This window comes from Notechis scutatus, chromosome 6, assembly GCF_049901735.1.
Source record: "Notechis scutatus isolate UNSWTSFEM ecotype Mainland chromosome 6, rNotScu1.2, whole genome shotgun sequence".
In the NCBI taxonomy this organism is placed as follows: Eukaryota; Metazoa; Chordata; class Lepidosauria; order Squamata; family Elapidae; genus Notechis; species Notechis scutatus.
The window spans coordinates 73519992-73534440 of NC_142014.1; the positions used below are offsets into that span (position 1 = coordinate 73519992).

The window sequence follows — 14449 nt, forward strand, 5'->3', positions numbered from 1 at the left end:
TAGACATTTTCTGCGTGTTCTTTGCTCTTTGTTCCCACGCATCTCAAGGTTCATAGAGGTGAGGACAGCCACAGGTTACCTTGAAGCTTCTCTCTGATGATTTGGTGAGTGAAAATAGTGATGGTATGGAAAGGACCTTGGGTCACGCAACTACTCAATGTGAAATGGAAGAGTGGCATTACCATGGAATACAGGAAAATGACAAAATGCGCCTAGGATCCAACTGTGAGAAATACTTAGTTGTAATCTGCTTGAATTAGTTCACATTTTTAAGTACTGAGAGCAATGCCAATCAACGACAACAAAGGAGGATCTAACACTTTATACAAAAACGTCCACCGGTGTTCTTTTCAAACAAGAACAAACGCAATGATTTGACACAGAGGCTGCGGTGTGATCAAAAAGGTACATTAGCGAGCGAGCTATCCACAGTGCTCTTTGTGGTAGGAGATCACAAGGAACTTTATTTAAAACTAAACTTAGCAAATGACAACAGAACATGAGAGACAGAAAGTAAAGCAGATTAGTCTTTCAAGACGAATACTTAAGAAATGCCAAGGGCCATATTAACTAGAGAAAGCTTAGTGAATCTTTGCGTGTGTGAGCAAAAGGCATGTGTTACATACATTTCTCCATCTTCCCCCTTTTGTCATCAGAGGTTTATGCATTAACTGTGGATTTGTGGACTTCAGCTCCCAATCAGCTTACTAGAGTCCATCCATCTTCAAGTTGCCAAAGTTGAGAAACAGTGAGATAGATAATAGATGAGAGAGAGGGGGACTGGGGGAGAGGGGAGAGGGGGGGAGAGGGGAGAGGGAGAGAGAGATGATAGGTGGGTGGGTGGGTGGGTGGAGATAGAGAGATAGATAGTCATATAGACAGACAGACAGACAGACAGACAGACAGACATAGATAGAGATGGATGGATGGATGGATGGATGGATGGATGGATGGATGGATGGATGGATGGATGGAGATGATAGATGGATAGATGGATGGATGGGTGGGTGGGTGGGTGGGTGGATGGATGGATGGATAGGATAGATAGGATAGTTAGATAGATAAGATAGACAGACAGACAGACAAACAGACAGATAGATGATCAGAAGGAATTTTGGTAGGGATAGATAGATAGATAGATAGATAGATAGATAGATAGATAGATAGATAGATAGATAGATAGATAGATAGTTGATAGATAGATGATAGATAGATAGATAGATAGATAGATAGATAGATAGATAGATAGATAGATAGATAGATAGATAGATATAGATAGATAGATAGATGATAGATAGATAGATACCATTGTACCGTTTCACCCAGAGTCCCATTGGATTTTGTTCCCCGATTCAGCAAAGCGAAACTGCTCTTACCGAAGTAACTGCAACAACAAAACACCTCCGCCCCCCAAAAAAAAAAGGATGGAGGAGTATCCTGCCAAAGCAGCAACATTTGGAAGAAAATGTTCACGTCCTAATTATTGAACATGAGAAATGTGTAAAATCCCCTCATATCGTAGCTATACACTTGACAATTGTTTTCTCACTTCGGCAGCCAAACAGGCAGGCTTGGTGATGTAATCTTTTTAACAGGGTGTCGACGGTTTTTCTGCTCGGCAGAAGGAACGTACCGTACTTTTTACTAGTGCCGAAGCCACAAAAACAAAGCCAGGGTGGTTGTTAAAATAATGAGCAGTTGAAGAACAAATTTAATTCCCTCACAACAGCGCCGGCTGCCAGAATCATAGAAATAGCTAAAGACATCTTGCATCTATGACCAGCTGGGGAAGGAAAAAGAAGATGGCTTCCCCTCCCTTGTGGTGAAACTGGGTGGCGTTACACCCATTACACCATTTGGTGGTGAACTGACATATAAATAGACCAAGAACTTTAAGCTTTTGCCAATCGTGGATAAATGGGTGTCCTGTTCAGTCACGGTCCCATTATGCTTATGAGTTCATGAGAAAAATTGGGTTTGCGCTGGATAAGGTGACTCAATCCGCTGAGGGGGGAAAAGCCCTCAATTTTACTTCTTTTGTTCATCTGGAAGGCAGACGGGTATGATGATTAAATAACAAACTGGACCGAGGAGGTCTAGGTTCAAATTCCACGATGATTTAAGGAAGATGTTAAAAGCGTCAGCCCGAAATAAGTTCGCATGCAGAACTAGTTTTTGCTATTAACAGTTCATAAAGTTGGTGGATGAAATGTGAGATTTTAAGCTTTTTCCATGGGGGTCTGTATCCTGTTAAGCCAACATCACTCTCCAATGGCGGCCTCATAAAGGAAAGAAAAAAAGAAGTTGGGTTTTACAGTCCACGTGGAGTGGATTTGAGTTAGTCCTCAACTTATAACTGGTGGTAAGTTGTGGTAGTCCTCAGGTTATGTCTGGTCACTTAGCAACCATTCAAAGTCACAACAGACCTCCTAAAAACGTACTTATGATCCCGTCCCGAAGTTACGTCTGCTGCAGCACCCCTTTGGTTGTTCGCTTTTATGACTGACCACAAAGATGCGGTAGCACAGGGGTGTCAAACTTAAGGCCAGTGAGCCACATCTGGCCCATGGGGTGCTTAGATCTCGCCCAAGAGGCCACCCTGGAAAGAGCAAACGACCAGCCCACGGGGCCTCTGCTAGTGAAAACGGAACTCGTTTTTGCTGGCAGAGAGCTGCAGGAGGCTGTTGCGGCCAAAAACAGGCCCGTGTGTGTGTGTGTGTGTGTGCACATACCCCCGGACCTCCATTTTTGTTGGCAGAGGGCTAGCAAAACAAACTAAAAACCAAACAAAAGGAGAAATGTTTCCCGTTTGCATTTGAGCATGCAAGAAGTGACAGGAAAGGAGAAAGGGAAAGAGGAAAGACAAAGAAGGAAAGAAGGAAAGGAAGGGGAAGGAAGAAGAAAGGAGAATAAAGAGGGAAGGAAAAAAAGAAGGAAGGAAGGAAGGAAGGAAGGAAGGAAGGAAGGAAGGAAGGAAGGAAGGAAGGAAGAAAGAAAGAAAGAAAGAAAGAAAGAAAGAAAGAAAGAAAGAAAGAAAGAAAGAAAGAAAGAAAGAAAGAAAGAAAGAGAAAGAACAGGAGGGACAGGAGGAAGGAAAGAAGGTAGGGAGAAAAGAAAGAAAAGAGGGACATCAGATAGGGGAAGGAAGGAAAAGAAAGAGAGGGGAGGGAGGGAGGGAGGAAAGAAAGAAAGAAAGAAAAAAGAAAACAAAGAGAAAGAAAGAAAGAGAAGAGAAAGAAGGGACAGGAGAAAGAGGAGGAAGGAAGGAAACGAGAGAAAGAGAAAAGAAAGAGGAAGGAAGGAAGGAAGGAAGGAAGGAAGGAAGGAAGGAAGGAAGGAAGGAAGGAAGGAAGATTATAATGAGGAAGGGTCTCAGGGAAGTCCTGCCTTAGCATTTGTCCCTGATAGGTGCCCCCAACACGAGTGACGTTGAGCTGGCCACACCCACCCTAGCCATGCCTACCTTGGCCATGCCCCCTGCCCCCCCTCCACTGAGATCAAACACAACCCTGATATGGCCCTCAATGAAATTGAGTTTGACACCCCCGCTGTAGCGCATGCCCCCACCTGTTTTCTTCCATCCTGTGCTGCCAGATTCCCACATGCGCTGGGCCTGCTTTGCCACTGCTCGGGGCTGCTCACGCTCACCCCCGCCCCCACATCTCCCCATATTGGAAGATCCCCCCATTCCAAGGTTGAGGTAGGGAAGGAGGACAGGTCGTTCTGTCGGTGGGCCACGTGCCACAATCCTGCACGTGTGGCCAAACTGCTGGTCAAGTTTTGGTTGATGTTCCGGAGGCGTTAGCTTCACTAGCAAAATGCTAGCAATGTAACTGCCGGTACAGCTAAGACCAGCTTTACTGAGGAAAGGAAAACCAATATTCTTCACTGGGGTTATTTTGCTCTGGAAAGGGGAATAGGAATGGGAGACATCTACAGTGTGGGGAAACCTTGTGATTACTTGTGATCCTTATTCCCGTAGGTGTTCCTTTTCTTCAGAAGATCCTTCACATCAGTAACCGAATGGAGAGAGGTTAGAAAGGAAAAGGCACTTGGTTTGTTTCTCATACTATTCTTTTGTTTCTTCTTTCTTTCTTTCTTTCTTTCTTTCTTTCTTTCTTTCTTTCTTTCTTTCTTTCTTTCTTTCTTTCTTTCTTTCTTTCTTTCTTTCTTTCGTCCTTCCTTCCTTCCTTCCCTCTCTCCCTCCCTCCATCCCTTACCCTTCCTTCCTTCCACCCTTCTTTCTAATGCAGGGGTGTCAATCTCAATTTCATTGAAAGCCACAACACGGCTGTGGTTGACCTCGGGGAGGGGGGCTGGGCGGGGCGGCCAACTGGGTGGGTGTGGCTAGTTTGACCCCACTCCCCCAAACTGCTGGCATGTTTCCTCTTTGCATTGGGTAGACTGGGCCGAAGCCAGCTGGCCCAATCTTTCCTCTTCACATCGGGTAGGCCAGGACGGCCCTGCAGGTTGGATCCAGGGATGGGCTGCTGGGGGTTCGCGGGGGTTCAGGAGAGCCCCTAGCTAAGATTCCGTGCATTTCAGAGAACCCCCAAAACCCACCCTGCTCCTCCCAGGAGTCCTCACACAGCCCGTTATGGATCCAAGAAAGTGCAGGATGCACGCGGAGGCTCAGGGAGGGTGAAAAATTGGGCCTACCGGAAGTTCAGGAAAGCCGGAATTGACCCCATTTCCGGCTTCCTGAGAGCTTCCAGAGCCCGAGGAGGCCCTTTTCACCCTCCTGGAGGCTCAAGGAAAGTCTCCAGAGCACGGGGAGGGCAAAAACGCCACCCCACTCCCACCTACCCCCAGCCTGGTGCAGGAGGCCGATTAGGCCACGCCCACCATGGCCACATCCACCCAGCAACTGGGCAGAGAACCCTTTGCTAAAATTTTGAAGCCCAACCTTGATTGGATCTGACCACATTGCAGGCTGGATCTGGCCATGGGCCTTGAGTTTGACCTCCCTGCTCTAATCCAAAGGCGTGCATCTCTGCAAGTGAGAAGCAACAGACGTTAGGAATGGATTTCCTTGAGAAAGATTCTCAGCCCTTCCATAATTTCGTTATTTAATGCAGTCATTGAACAGATAATGCAAGTTAAATTGTTGCTGTTGTGTAGCACTCTTCTGCCGAATTGAATTTGCTTAAAAGAAATCCATCTCGGTAAAAATAATAATAACAATAATAAAAATAAAAAAACCCAGGTTCATAAGCGTACCAAGTTAGATATTTAAAAATGATTATCATAAAGAAACTATCAATTGAATAGATTTGCCATTATTTAGACATAATGCAAGCCTATACTTAGGGATGAATAGAAAGAAAACAAGCGGGAGGTTCAGTTTCATAATGGCCTTTCTCGCATCTAATCGACCTTCCTGTTTGAAAACATGTAATTTGTGCCGGAGATTCCATAATGCCACCAACCAAGAGACAGCAGAAAGACAAATTATCATTTTTGGGTCCCACAACCTCCCACTCAGATAACAATACCCTGAAAAAACTGTCAGTGGAGAAAGCAAAGTCAGAGAGAACAATCGCAATACTTAGCATTTATTAATTGACAAAAGATGTAATCATGGGGAGTTTTGTCAATAGTTTCAATGGGAAGCAGATTGCCTCTTAAATCCACACATTGTGGAGATGATCTAAGCGTCTTTTCGAAAGCGAAATGCGCAGTCAGCATACAGGCGGTCGTAAGTCAAGGACCAATTGAGCCCCAAACATCCGTTGCTAAGCTAAACAGTTGTTGAAGTGAATTTTGTCCCGTTTTAATGAGCTTTCTTGCCACCGTGGTTAAGTGAATCACTGCAGTTAGGAAGACAGTTGTTAAGTGAATCTGACGCCCCCATTGGCTTCGCTCATCAGAAGATCGCAAAAGGGAATCACATGACCCCAGGACACTGCAACCGTCATAAGTACCTGCCAGTTGCCAAGCATCTGAATTTTGAATCATGTGAGCACGGGGATGCTGCAATGGTGGCGTGAAAAGCAGTCAAAAGTCACTTTTTTCAATGCTGTTGTAACTTCGAATGGTTGCTAAATGAACTGTTGTAAATTGAGGACTACCTGTACATGGAAACAGTACAACTGAATGGAAACTGGGTGGTCAGGGAAGGTTTTGTTTGCTTGCTTGCTAAATATAGGCTAAGCAGAGAGAAGGAAGTATCCATGGCCTTCTATACAGTTATATTTTAAAGCCTCCAGCTGAGAGTCATCATCATCATCATCATTTAATGACCCCCATAATCCCTTGCAGGCCACTGAATGTAGCTAGCAGAGTATTTACTGGCCAGATGCCCTTCCTATCACCAATGCAGAGTTTTGTTCGCCAGATATATTCTCAGCGTGCCCAGAGAGAAAAATATCTGCCTCTACCTAGGATCGAACTCACAGCTTCCTGATTGTGAGGCAGGCAAGGGCCCCTCTTCTAGGCCACCGCACCACTCTAAAGCCTCCAGCTGAGAGTGAAATCCCATTATTCAAATTGTAGGGACCCTTCTGGATATGAAACCTGGACACGACTAACTTGGTTTGCGGCTGGTCTCTTGTTCAATTGGCAGAGTCGTGATTCTATCTTGTCCTCAAAAAACTGACCAGGAGAAAGAATGAGGTAACGGGGGGGGAGTTGGACAGGGGCAGGGTGGGAGGGGAAGGATTTTTTAAAAAAAAGAACATAATGCTAAATTTATGTGCCACCAGAGTAATATATCAGGGCCTCTGAGCTGATTAGAGCCAGATGTTGCTAACAATGTTAACGTTTATGGTGCAATGGCAGGTGAGGGAATAAACCGCTTTCTTGAGGGCCTTCAAAAATCAAATTGGCAGTTTCTCCTGACTCTGGACGCCAACGTTCCTGTTAGGGCTACAATGCCATTGTTGTTCCCTAATATTAGGCGGTGTGTCGTGTAAATGAACTTGAATATATCGTTTGACTTGACAAGGGTGCTTAAGGCCAAGGTTACATATGTTTGGCATTATAAACCAGTCGAGGTTAAACAATAATTTTATTAATAACAGGTTTGGGGGCTAGGAAGGGGAAGGGAGACAGAATGGCTCTGATGTTGCCGCATACGGCCATGTCAAGGATTTTTTTTTTAAAAAAAAAAAAACTATTATTTTGGCTTATCAAGAGTTATTTGCCTTTTTATTTCCACCGAAACAAGGTTTGGAATTAATCTGTCATGGCTGTAGCCCAAAACAAGCAACCCAAATGGTTGCTTCCTGGTATAAAGACGGATTAAATGTTTATAAATCTTCAGCTAGCTGGTTTTTGTAAATGATAAAGTGAAAAGCCCAGGAGGAGCTTTGTTCCTGTTTTATCATCTTTTTCTTTTTCCTGTTAGCGCAGGAGGAGGCATTTACAACTAACAGAGGAGGGAGGAGGAGGAGGAGGAGGAGGAGGAGGAGGAGGAGGAGGAGGAGGAGGAGGAGAAGAAGAAGAAGAAGAAGAAGAAGAAGAAGAAGAAGAAGAAGAAGAAGAAGAAGAAGAAGAAGAAGAAGAAGAAGAAGAAGAAGAAGAAGAAGAAGAAGAAGAAGAAGAAGAAGAAGAAGAAGAAGAAGAAGAAGAAGAAGAAGAAGAAGAAGAAGAAGAAGAAGAAGAAGAAGAGGTTAAGATATTTAAAACATTATACTGGCTGCATAAAACATATTAAATGCATTCATCTCTACATACCTGTCATGAAGGTCAGTGAAAGGTTATGACTCACGAAAAAAAAATGTCCACCACTCTATCCTTCTGTCTCTGCCTCTAAATCTAACAAGAAATATCTTGGAGTGGTGGAAAGACATTTAATCTGAACGATACACAATAAGCCATGAAGCCAGGATGGGTGTAATGTGGCAAATAATCAGCTTGGATCCATGAAATATTTATTTCTAAATGAATTGGATAAAGTGTTGAACTGAGCATTGTTTAAACAATAAAAGGGGCTGCAAAGGTAAATGTAATGCAGTATTTTTACACAGCTACTAAGTATTCTTTAAGCTTGGCATGAAGCAAAATAGAACTTGACAAGATGTTCTACTATATCGCAGCATTGTGCCTGACAGTCTTTGCTTTGCCACAGTCTGGCCAAAATGGCAGAGGTCTCCTTGGGCCATTCCTGTGGAAGGGTTGCATCCACCTTAAACTTTGTAGTAAGAGAGGCTCACCTGTTTTACAGGTAGATGATGGCAGGAAGACCTATAGGGTATAGTATATTTAGCAGAGATACATACATACCGTAGTTGGGGAATACATGGGAATGCATCCAAGTTCCATGTGCTAATTTTAAATCTTTATGTTCAAAGACACATTTAGTAATCATTATGGAAAGGCTGTGCTGAATTATGCTCAACTCCTGGTGGTTTTCTTGGCAAAGAGAGAGGGGGGGAGGGAGGGGGGAGAGAGAGAGAGACAGAGACAGAGACAGAGACAGACAGACAGACAGACAGAGAGAGAGAGAGAGAGTGAGATGGTTTACCAATGCTTTATTCCAGAATTTAAAAAAATAACAAATGTCTAACTCAGCTCCAGCTCTTCTTAACCTGATGGTAGAGAAGGCATAAGACAAAAGCAAGATGGATATAACTTTTATTGGCCATGGGTTCACGTGGTCTGAGTTGAACGTTGGGGATCGCATTCCCTCAAGAAATTCAGGCCAAAACAACCTTCGTCTAAATTAAAAACAGAGAACTTGATTACTCCCTATGATCACTTAAAAAAATTAATATGGGGAGTGACATTAGGAGCTATATAGGATCCTGGAAGGCAGAAGGGAAAAGCAATGGATGGAAACCAACCGAGGACAGAAGTAACTTAGAACTAAGGACAGTGATTAACAATTAACCAGTGGAACAGCTTGCCTCCAGAAATTGTGGGTGTTCCATCTCTGGTAGCTTTTAAGAAGAGACTGGACAACCATTTATGTAGACATTTAGTAAAAGGCAACAGAATGGAAAGGTTACCAATCACCTTGCCACAAACACTTTCAACTGACAGGAGGGAGGTAATGAAAAGCATAAGTAAAGGTAAAGGTTTCCCTCGCACGTACGTGCTTATCGTTTCTGGCTCTAGGGGGCAGTGCTCATCTCCATTACAAAGCCGAAGAGCCAGTGCTATCCGAAGATGTCTCCATGGTCATGTGACCAGCATGACTAAACACTGAAGGCGCACGGAACGCTGTTCCCTTCCCGTCAAAGGTGGACCCTATTTTCCTACTTGCATTTTTACATGCTTTCGAACTGCTAGGTTGGCAGAAGCTGGGACAAGTAACGGGACGTTACGCGGCGCTAGGGATTCAAACCGCCGGACTGACGACTGATTTCTGATTGACAAGCTCAGCATCTTAGCCACTGAGCCGCTGTGTCCCTGATAATGAAAAGCATAGGGCTGCCTTTTGTGTACAGGTGGTCCTTGCCTTACAACAGTTCCTTTAGTGAGCGTTCCAAGTTACAACGGGCACTGAAAAATGTGACTGATGACCATTTTTCACAGTTACAACCTTTGCAACATCCCCACGACCATGGGATCAAAATTCAGATGCTCGGAAACTGGTTTATACTTTATGACCATTGCTGTGTCCCAAGCTTGCGACTTTTGCAACCTTCTGACAAGCAAAGTCCATTGGGGAAGCCAGATTCGCTTAAATAAATTTAATTTTACAGAAGTTTCTCCTCTGGTAATACTGTTTTGCTAACTAGGGCATTCAAAACTTTTGCTAGACCAATACTTGAATTCAGCTCTGCTGTCTGGAATCCGCACTGTATATCAGACATAAGTACAATTGAGCGAGTCCAGAAGTATTTTACCAGAAGAGTACTACACTCCTCTGTTCACAACAGAATACCCTACAACACCAGACTTGAGATTCTAGGCTTAGACAACCTTGAACTACGCCGACTAAGATTAGACTTAAGCATAGTACATAAAATCATACGTTACAACATCTTACCAGTTAATGAATATTTCAGCTTTAACAACAACAACACAAGAGCACACAACAGATTAAACTAAATGTAAACCACTCCAAACTCGATTGCAGGAAGTATGATTTCAGCAACAGAGTGCTCAATGTCTGGAATGATTTTTTTTTTGAACAAATTTTATTAATTTTTAAAGACATACAAAACATAAATACACAGAAACACAAACATAAAAGCATAAAAATCTCTTTTCTGAAAGTTGCTTAGTCCTGGGTTAAAACTCTTGATACAGACACAAATTCAAATTCATATTCATTTTATATACCATTCCATATCTTGTTAACATTTTCAATTTTCTATATAGCTTCTCCTCTCTTTTAAATTTTCTCAATTTTATTTTATTTATCTCCTCTCAATTCGAATCATAATATTTATTATTCTTTGTCTGTTCTATTTCCAGCTATCCATTTATCTTTCTTCTTTGAAAAAACTTCTCCTGTACACTAAATGGAGTATGATGCCTTTATCTCTTTCCCCTATATTTATAATACTTAATATAAAACACATAACTTACATTGGGATTCTGTCTGGTACGTTCTAAAATTATACAGTATTATCAAAACCAATACAAATCTATTCATTAATATTGATATTCATTTATGTCTTAAACATTTAACACATTATTTTTCAGTTAAATCACATACTTTTATGGGAGCACCTATTTTCCATAGTTATTCCCCCACGTCACATATTATAAATCATTATTTCATTACAATGTTCCCCTTCAATGTCTGGAATGATTCTGTTGTCACCTGCTCAAACCCCCATTCCTTTACCCTCAAACTAACCTCTTTTTTAATTTTAAAAAATAAACTGTATTAAGGATTTTAAAAAGTATATACAATGCATAATATAAGACATTTCGTTGCAAACAAAATCAATGTGAAAAATAAATCGAATAAACATCAAACATATATATTTCTAATCAATTAGACAGTGTATTCTTTTATCAAAAGCAATTTTTCTAATATTCATTTCCTGTTTCTGGTAAATACTCTTAATCTAACCACTTTATTTTTTCCATTCCTTATCTTTTTATTCCCTGGTTTTTATCCTTAATCCAATGGTACCATTTTTCCCAAACTGTACTATATTTTGAGTCTACCTCATCCTTTAGTTTTTGGGTAAGTACATCCATTTCCGCGCAGTCCAGAACCTTCTGGATTATCAAGTTGTTTGTTGGCATTTGGTCACCCTTCCAGCATTGTGCAAACACAATTCTTGCTGCCATGATTATATGAAGAATTAAATATTTCAATTCCTTTGCGTGATCACCTTTTATCATTCCCAATAAAAATATTTTGGCCTTAAATTCTAGTTGAATATTTGTAATTCCTTTTATCCAAATTCTGATTTTTTCCAGTATTTTTTACTTTTTGGGCAAAGCCACCAAGCGTGGAAGAAGGTACCCCTTCCTTTGCTTACATTTCCAGCAAAGCGGACTTAGGTTTGGGTACATATTAGCCAGCCTTGAGGGTGCCAGGTACCACCGATAACACATTTTGTATTGATTCTCTTTATAGGCCGCCAATTTTGTTACTTTATAATTTTGTTTCCAGATTTTTTCCCAATCTTCCAAGTTAATGTTGTGCCCTACATTCCTTGCCCATGCAATCATTGTGCCCTTAACTATTTCTTCTGCCATTTCGAATTCTAAAAGGTAATTTCAAACTAACCTCTAATTATACCTTTCAAACTAACCTCTATTGACCTCACCCCATAAGCACACCATCATGCCTACTGTCCCTGTCCTATCGTCCCCCATTTATTAGTTCCCATTTCTTGTATTTAAACTTATGTTTATTCTTGTTTCTGTTATATTGTAAGCTTTTGACAAATAAATAAATAAACAAATAAATAAAATAAATAAATAAATACCGGGTGACTAACTTATCAACTGCAGTGATTCACTTAACAACGGTGGCAAGAAAGATCGTAAAACAGGGCAAAACTCACCGAACAAATGTCTCACTGAACAACAGAAAATTTGGGCTCAACTGTAGTTGTAAGTCGAGAACTACCTATATTACCTACCTTTCCTGTTAGATATAGACAAAATAGCCCTTTGAGTCCATGCGCCAGCTCAGCCACAAGCCGCCCACTCACACACACACACACTGTCAGATCTGCAGACCATCTCGGCTTTAACTATCAAAAGAAACAGGAATGCCCCGGACAGTGGGGGCCCTCAGTCTATATTCACAAAATCTCCTCCTTAAGTGTTTACATTGTGAACTGTTCATTAGGTAAACTCAAGGAGTGAACAATAGGATTATTATGCTTGCAAACTTGAGTCAATCTGCCCCACTTTTCATCAATATTGTTTTTATGAACCAGAGAGTCCATAGGGATGAATAGCATTATATCACAAAGCGTAGCTGGAGGAGGAAGGAGCAGAGAAACAGAAGGCATTGTTCCCTGCATAATGGCTTACTGATAACCAAACAGAGGCGGAGGCCTACTGAATACTTCATTATTTCAGGCAAAGGGTCTGCAAACGAAGGGAACAGGATAAGCCTTCAGACGGCCTCTCCTCTGGTTAAACTATAACAAATTTGTACACAGAAATAGAAAGGATGCTGCAGGTTCTTCTTTGCTTTCTTGGAACTTTCAGAATTATTTCATGCGGGCGGCTCGAAATATCTTTCTGCATGGATGCGAATATTTGAATATTCCTAGAATGAATAACAGAACAGCAGAGTTGGAAGGGACCTTGGAGGTCTTCTAGTCCAACCCCCCTGATCAAACAAGAAACCCTATACCATTCCAAGCAAATAGTTGTCTAATCTGTTCTTAAAAATCTCCAGCCCTGGAGCACCTACAACTTCTTGAAGAAGTTGTTTTCAAGAAGAGACTGGACAGCCATTTGTCCAGAATAGTGTAGGGCAAGGGGTCTTCAAACTTGACAAGTTTAAGACTTGTGGACTTTAACTCCCAGAATTCCTGAGCTAACATGACTGGAGGAGGAATTCTGGGAGTTGAAGTCCACAAGTCTTAAAGCTGTCAAGTTTGAAGACCCCTGGTGTAGGGTCTCTTGTTCAAACAGGGGATTGGAGTAGAAGACTCCAAGATCCCTTCCAACCCTATTATTCTATGTTCTATGTTCAAAGTCACTAGATCATTTAAGTGGCTAAACAGGGATTGGAATAATAATGGCATGGCATGGCATGGCATGGCATGGAATGGAATGGAATGGAGTGCAATGGAGTGGAGTGGAATGGAGTGGAATGGAACAGAATAGAATTCTTTATTGGCCAAGTGTGATTGGACATATGAGGAATTTGTCTCTGGTACATAGGTGTACATAGTGTACATACAAACAACAAAGTGGTAGGTCATATATCATAGATCATAGTTGCAATCATTAATCATAATATACAAGTGATAAGCTATAGATACCAATAGGAGAAGGTAGTAGGAAAGAGGAGAAGATCAGAATCAATACCGCCTTACTACATGGGTAAATATCTTTAGCCGAAGATAGTGCTGTGGGGATTAAGGTGTTTAGGAGAGTGCTGGCATGGAGGTGATGGGGGAAACTATCTTTGTATCTTTGGCATGTTCTATAGCAGCATCCAGAAGGGAGAAGTTGAAACAGTTTATGTCCAGGATGTGAGGGGTCTGTGGATACCTTCCCTTAAGCACTCAGCTGGTTAACCAGCTTAACCTCTACAGCACACTGGGATGGTGAAATCTTCCTAAAATTGAGCATGAACCTTGATGACTTCAAGATCATGGAGTGTAGTTGACCTGGCTTGCTATGGCTGTAGTGGTTTGCCATGGTTTTGATCTGTGGGAGGAGAGGAGGAGGAGAAGGAGAAGAAGGAGAAGAAGGAGGAGGAGGAGGAGGAGGAGGAGGAGGAGGAGGAGGAGGAGGAGGAGGAGAGGAGAAGAAGAAGAAGAAGAAGAAGAAGAAGAAGAAGAAGAAGAAGAAGAAGAAGAAGAAGAAGAAGAAGAAGAAGAAGAAGAAGAAGAAGAAGAAGAAGAAGAAGAAGAAGAAGAAGAAGAAGAAGAAGAAGAAGAAGAAGAAGAAGAAGAAGAAGAAGAAGAAGAAGAAGAAGAAGAAGAAGAAGAAGAAGAAGAAGTTGTAGTTGAGATGTGGGATTTCCTGGTGGTTCCTTTGCTATCTAAGACACCTTTGCATTGAGCTCAAGCTGCTTGAGGACTTGGTAGAAAAACTAAAGCCTCTTTTGTGCAAAAAGTTCAGAAAGACACTACATTCACTCACTGAATCTTGATACTGCCTGTTGTGGCCTGTCGGCTTTTGGCCCCTCCAGCAGCTGAATCAGAGAAGGCGGCATGGGAGTCAGAGTCAGCATCAAGACAACCTGACAGCTCTGAGGGGGAAGAGGGAATGGAGCTGTCAGAGAGAGAGAGACAGAGGCGGAATCTGATCCGTCCATCAGCCCTCAGATGGGAGAGTCAACATACCCCAGGTCTGGAGGTGGCTGATGAAGAAGAGGAGGAAGAGCTGGGTCCAG

The 14449-nt window shown here is 42.1% G+C and overlaps 1 long non-coding RNA gene across 3 annotated transcripts; it reads right to left on the reverse strand.

Annotated features, from left to right (window-relative positions):
* Positions 1 to 1295: 1295 nt before the first annotated feature.
* Positions 1296 to 12145, reverse strand: LOC148130250 (uncharacterized). 3 transcript variants are annotated; one of them, XR_015750172.1, is made up of 4 exons: positions 12003 to 12145; positions 8223 to 8355; positions 7678 to 7758; positions 1296 to 2279 (listed from the first exon to the last, which is right to left on the reverse strand). It is a non-coding gene; the product is annotated as an uncharacterized LOC148130250 (long non-coding RNA). The 3 variants fall into 3 exon arrangements; XR_015750171.1 differs by lacking the exon at positions 1296 to 2279 and adding an exon at positions 5591 to 6071 and having other exon boundaries at positions 8227 to 8355; XR_015750170.1 differs by lacking the exon at positions 1296 to 2279 and adding an exon at positions 5591 to 6071.
* Positions 12146 to 14449: the final 2304 nt, after the last annotated feature.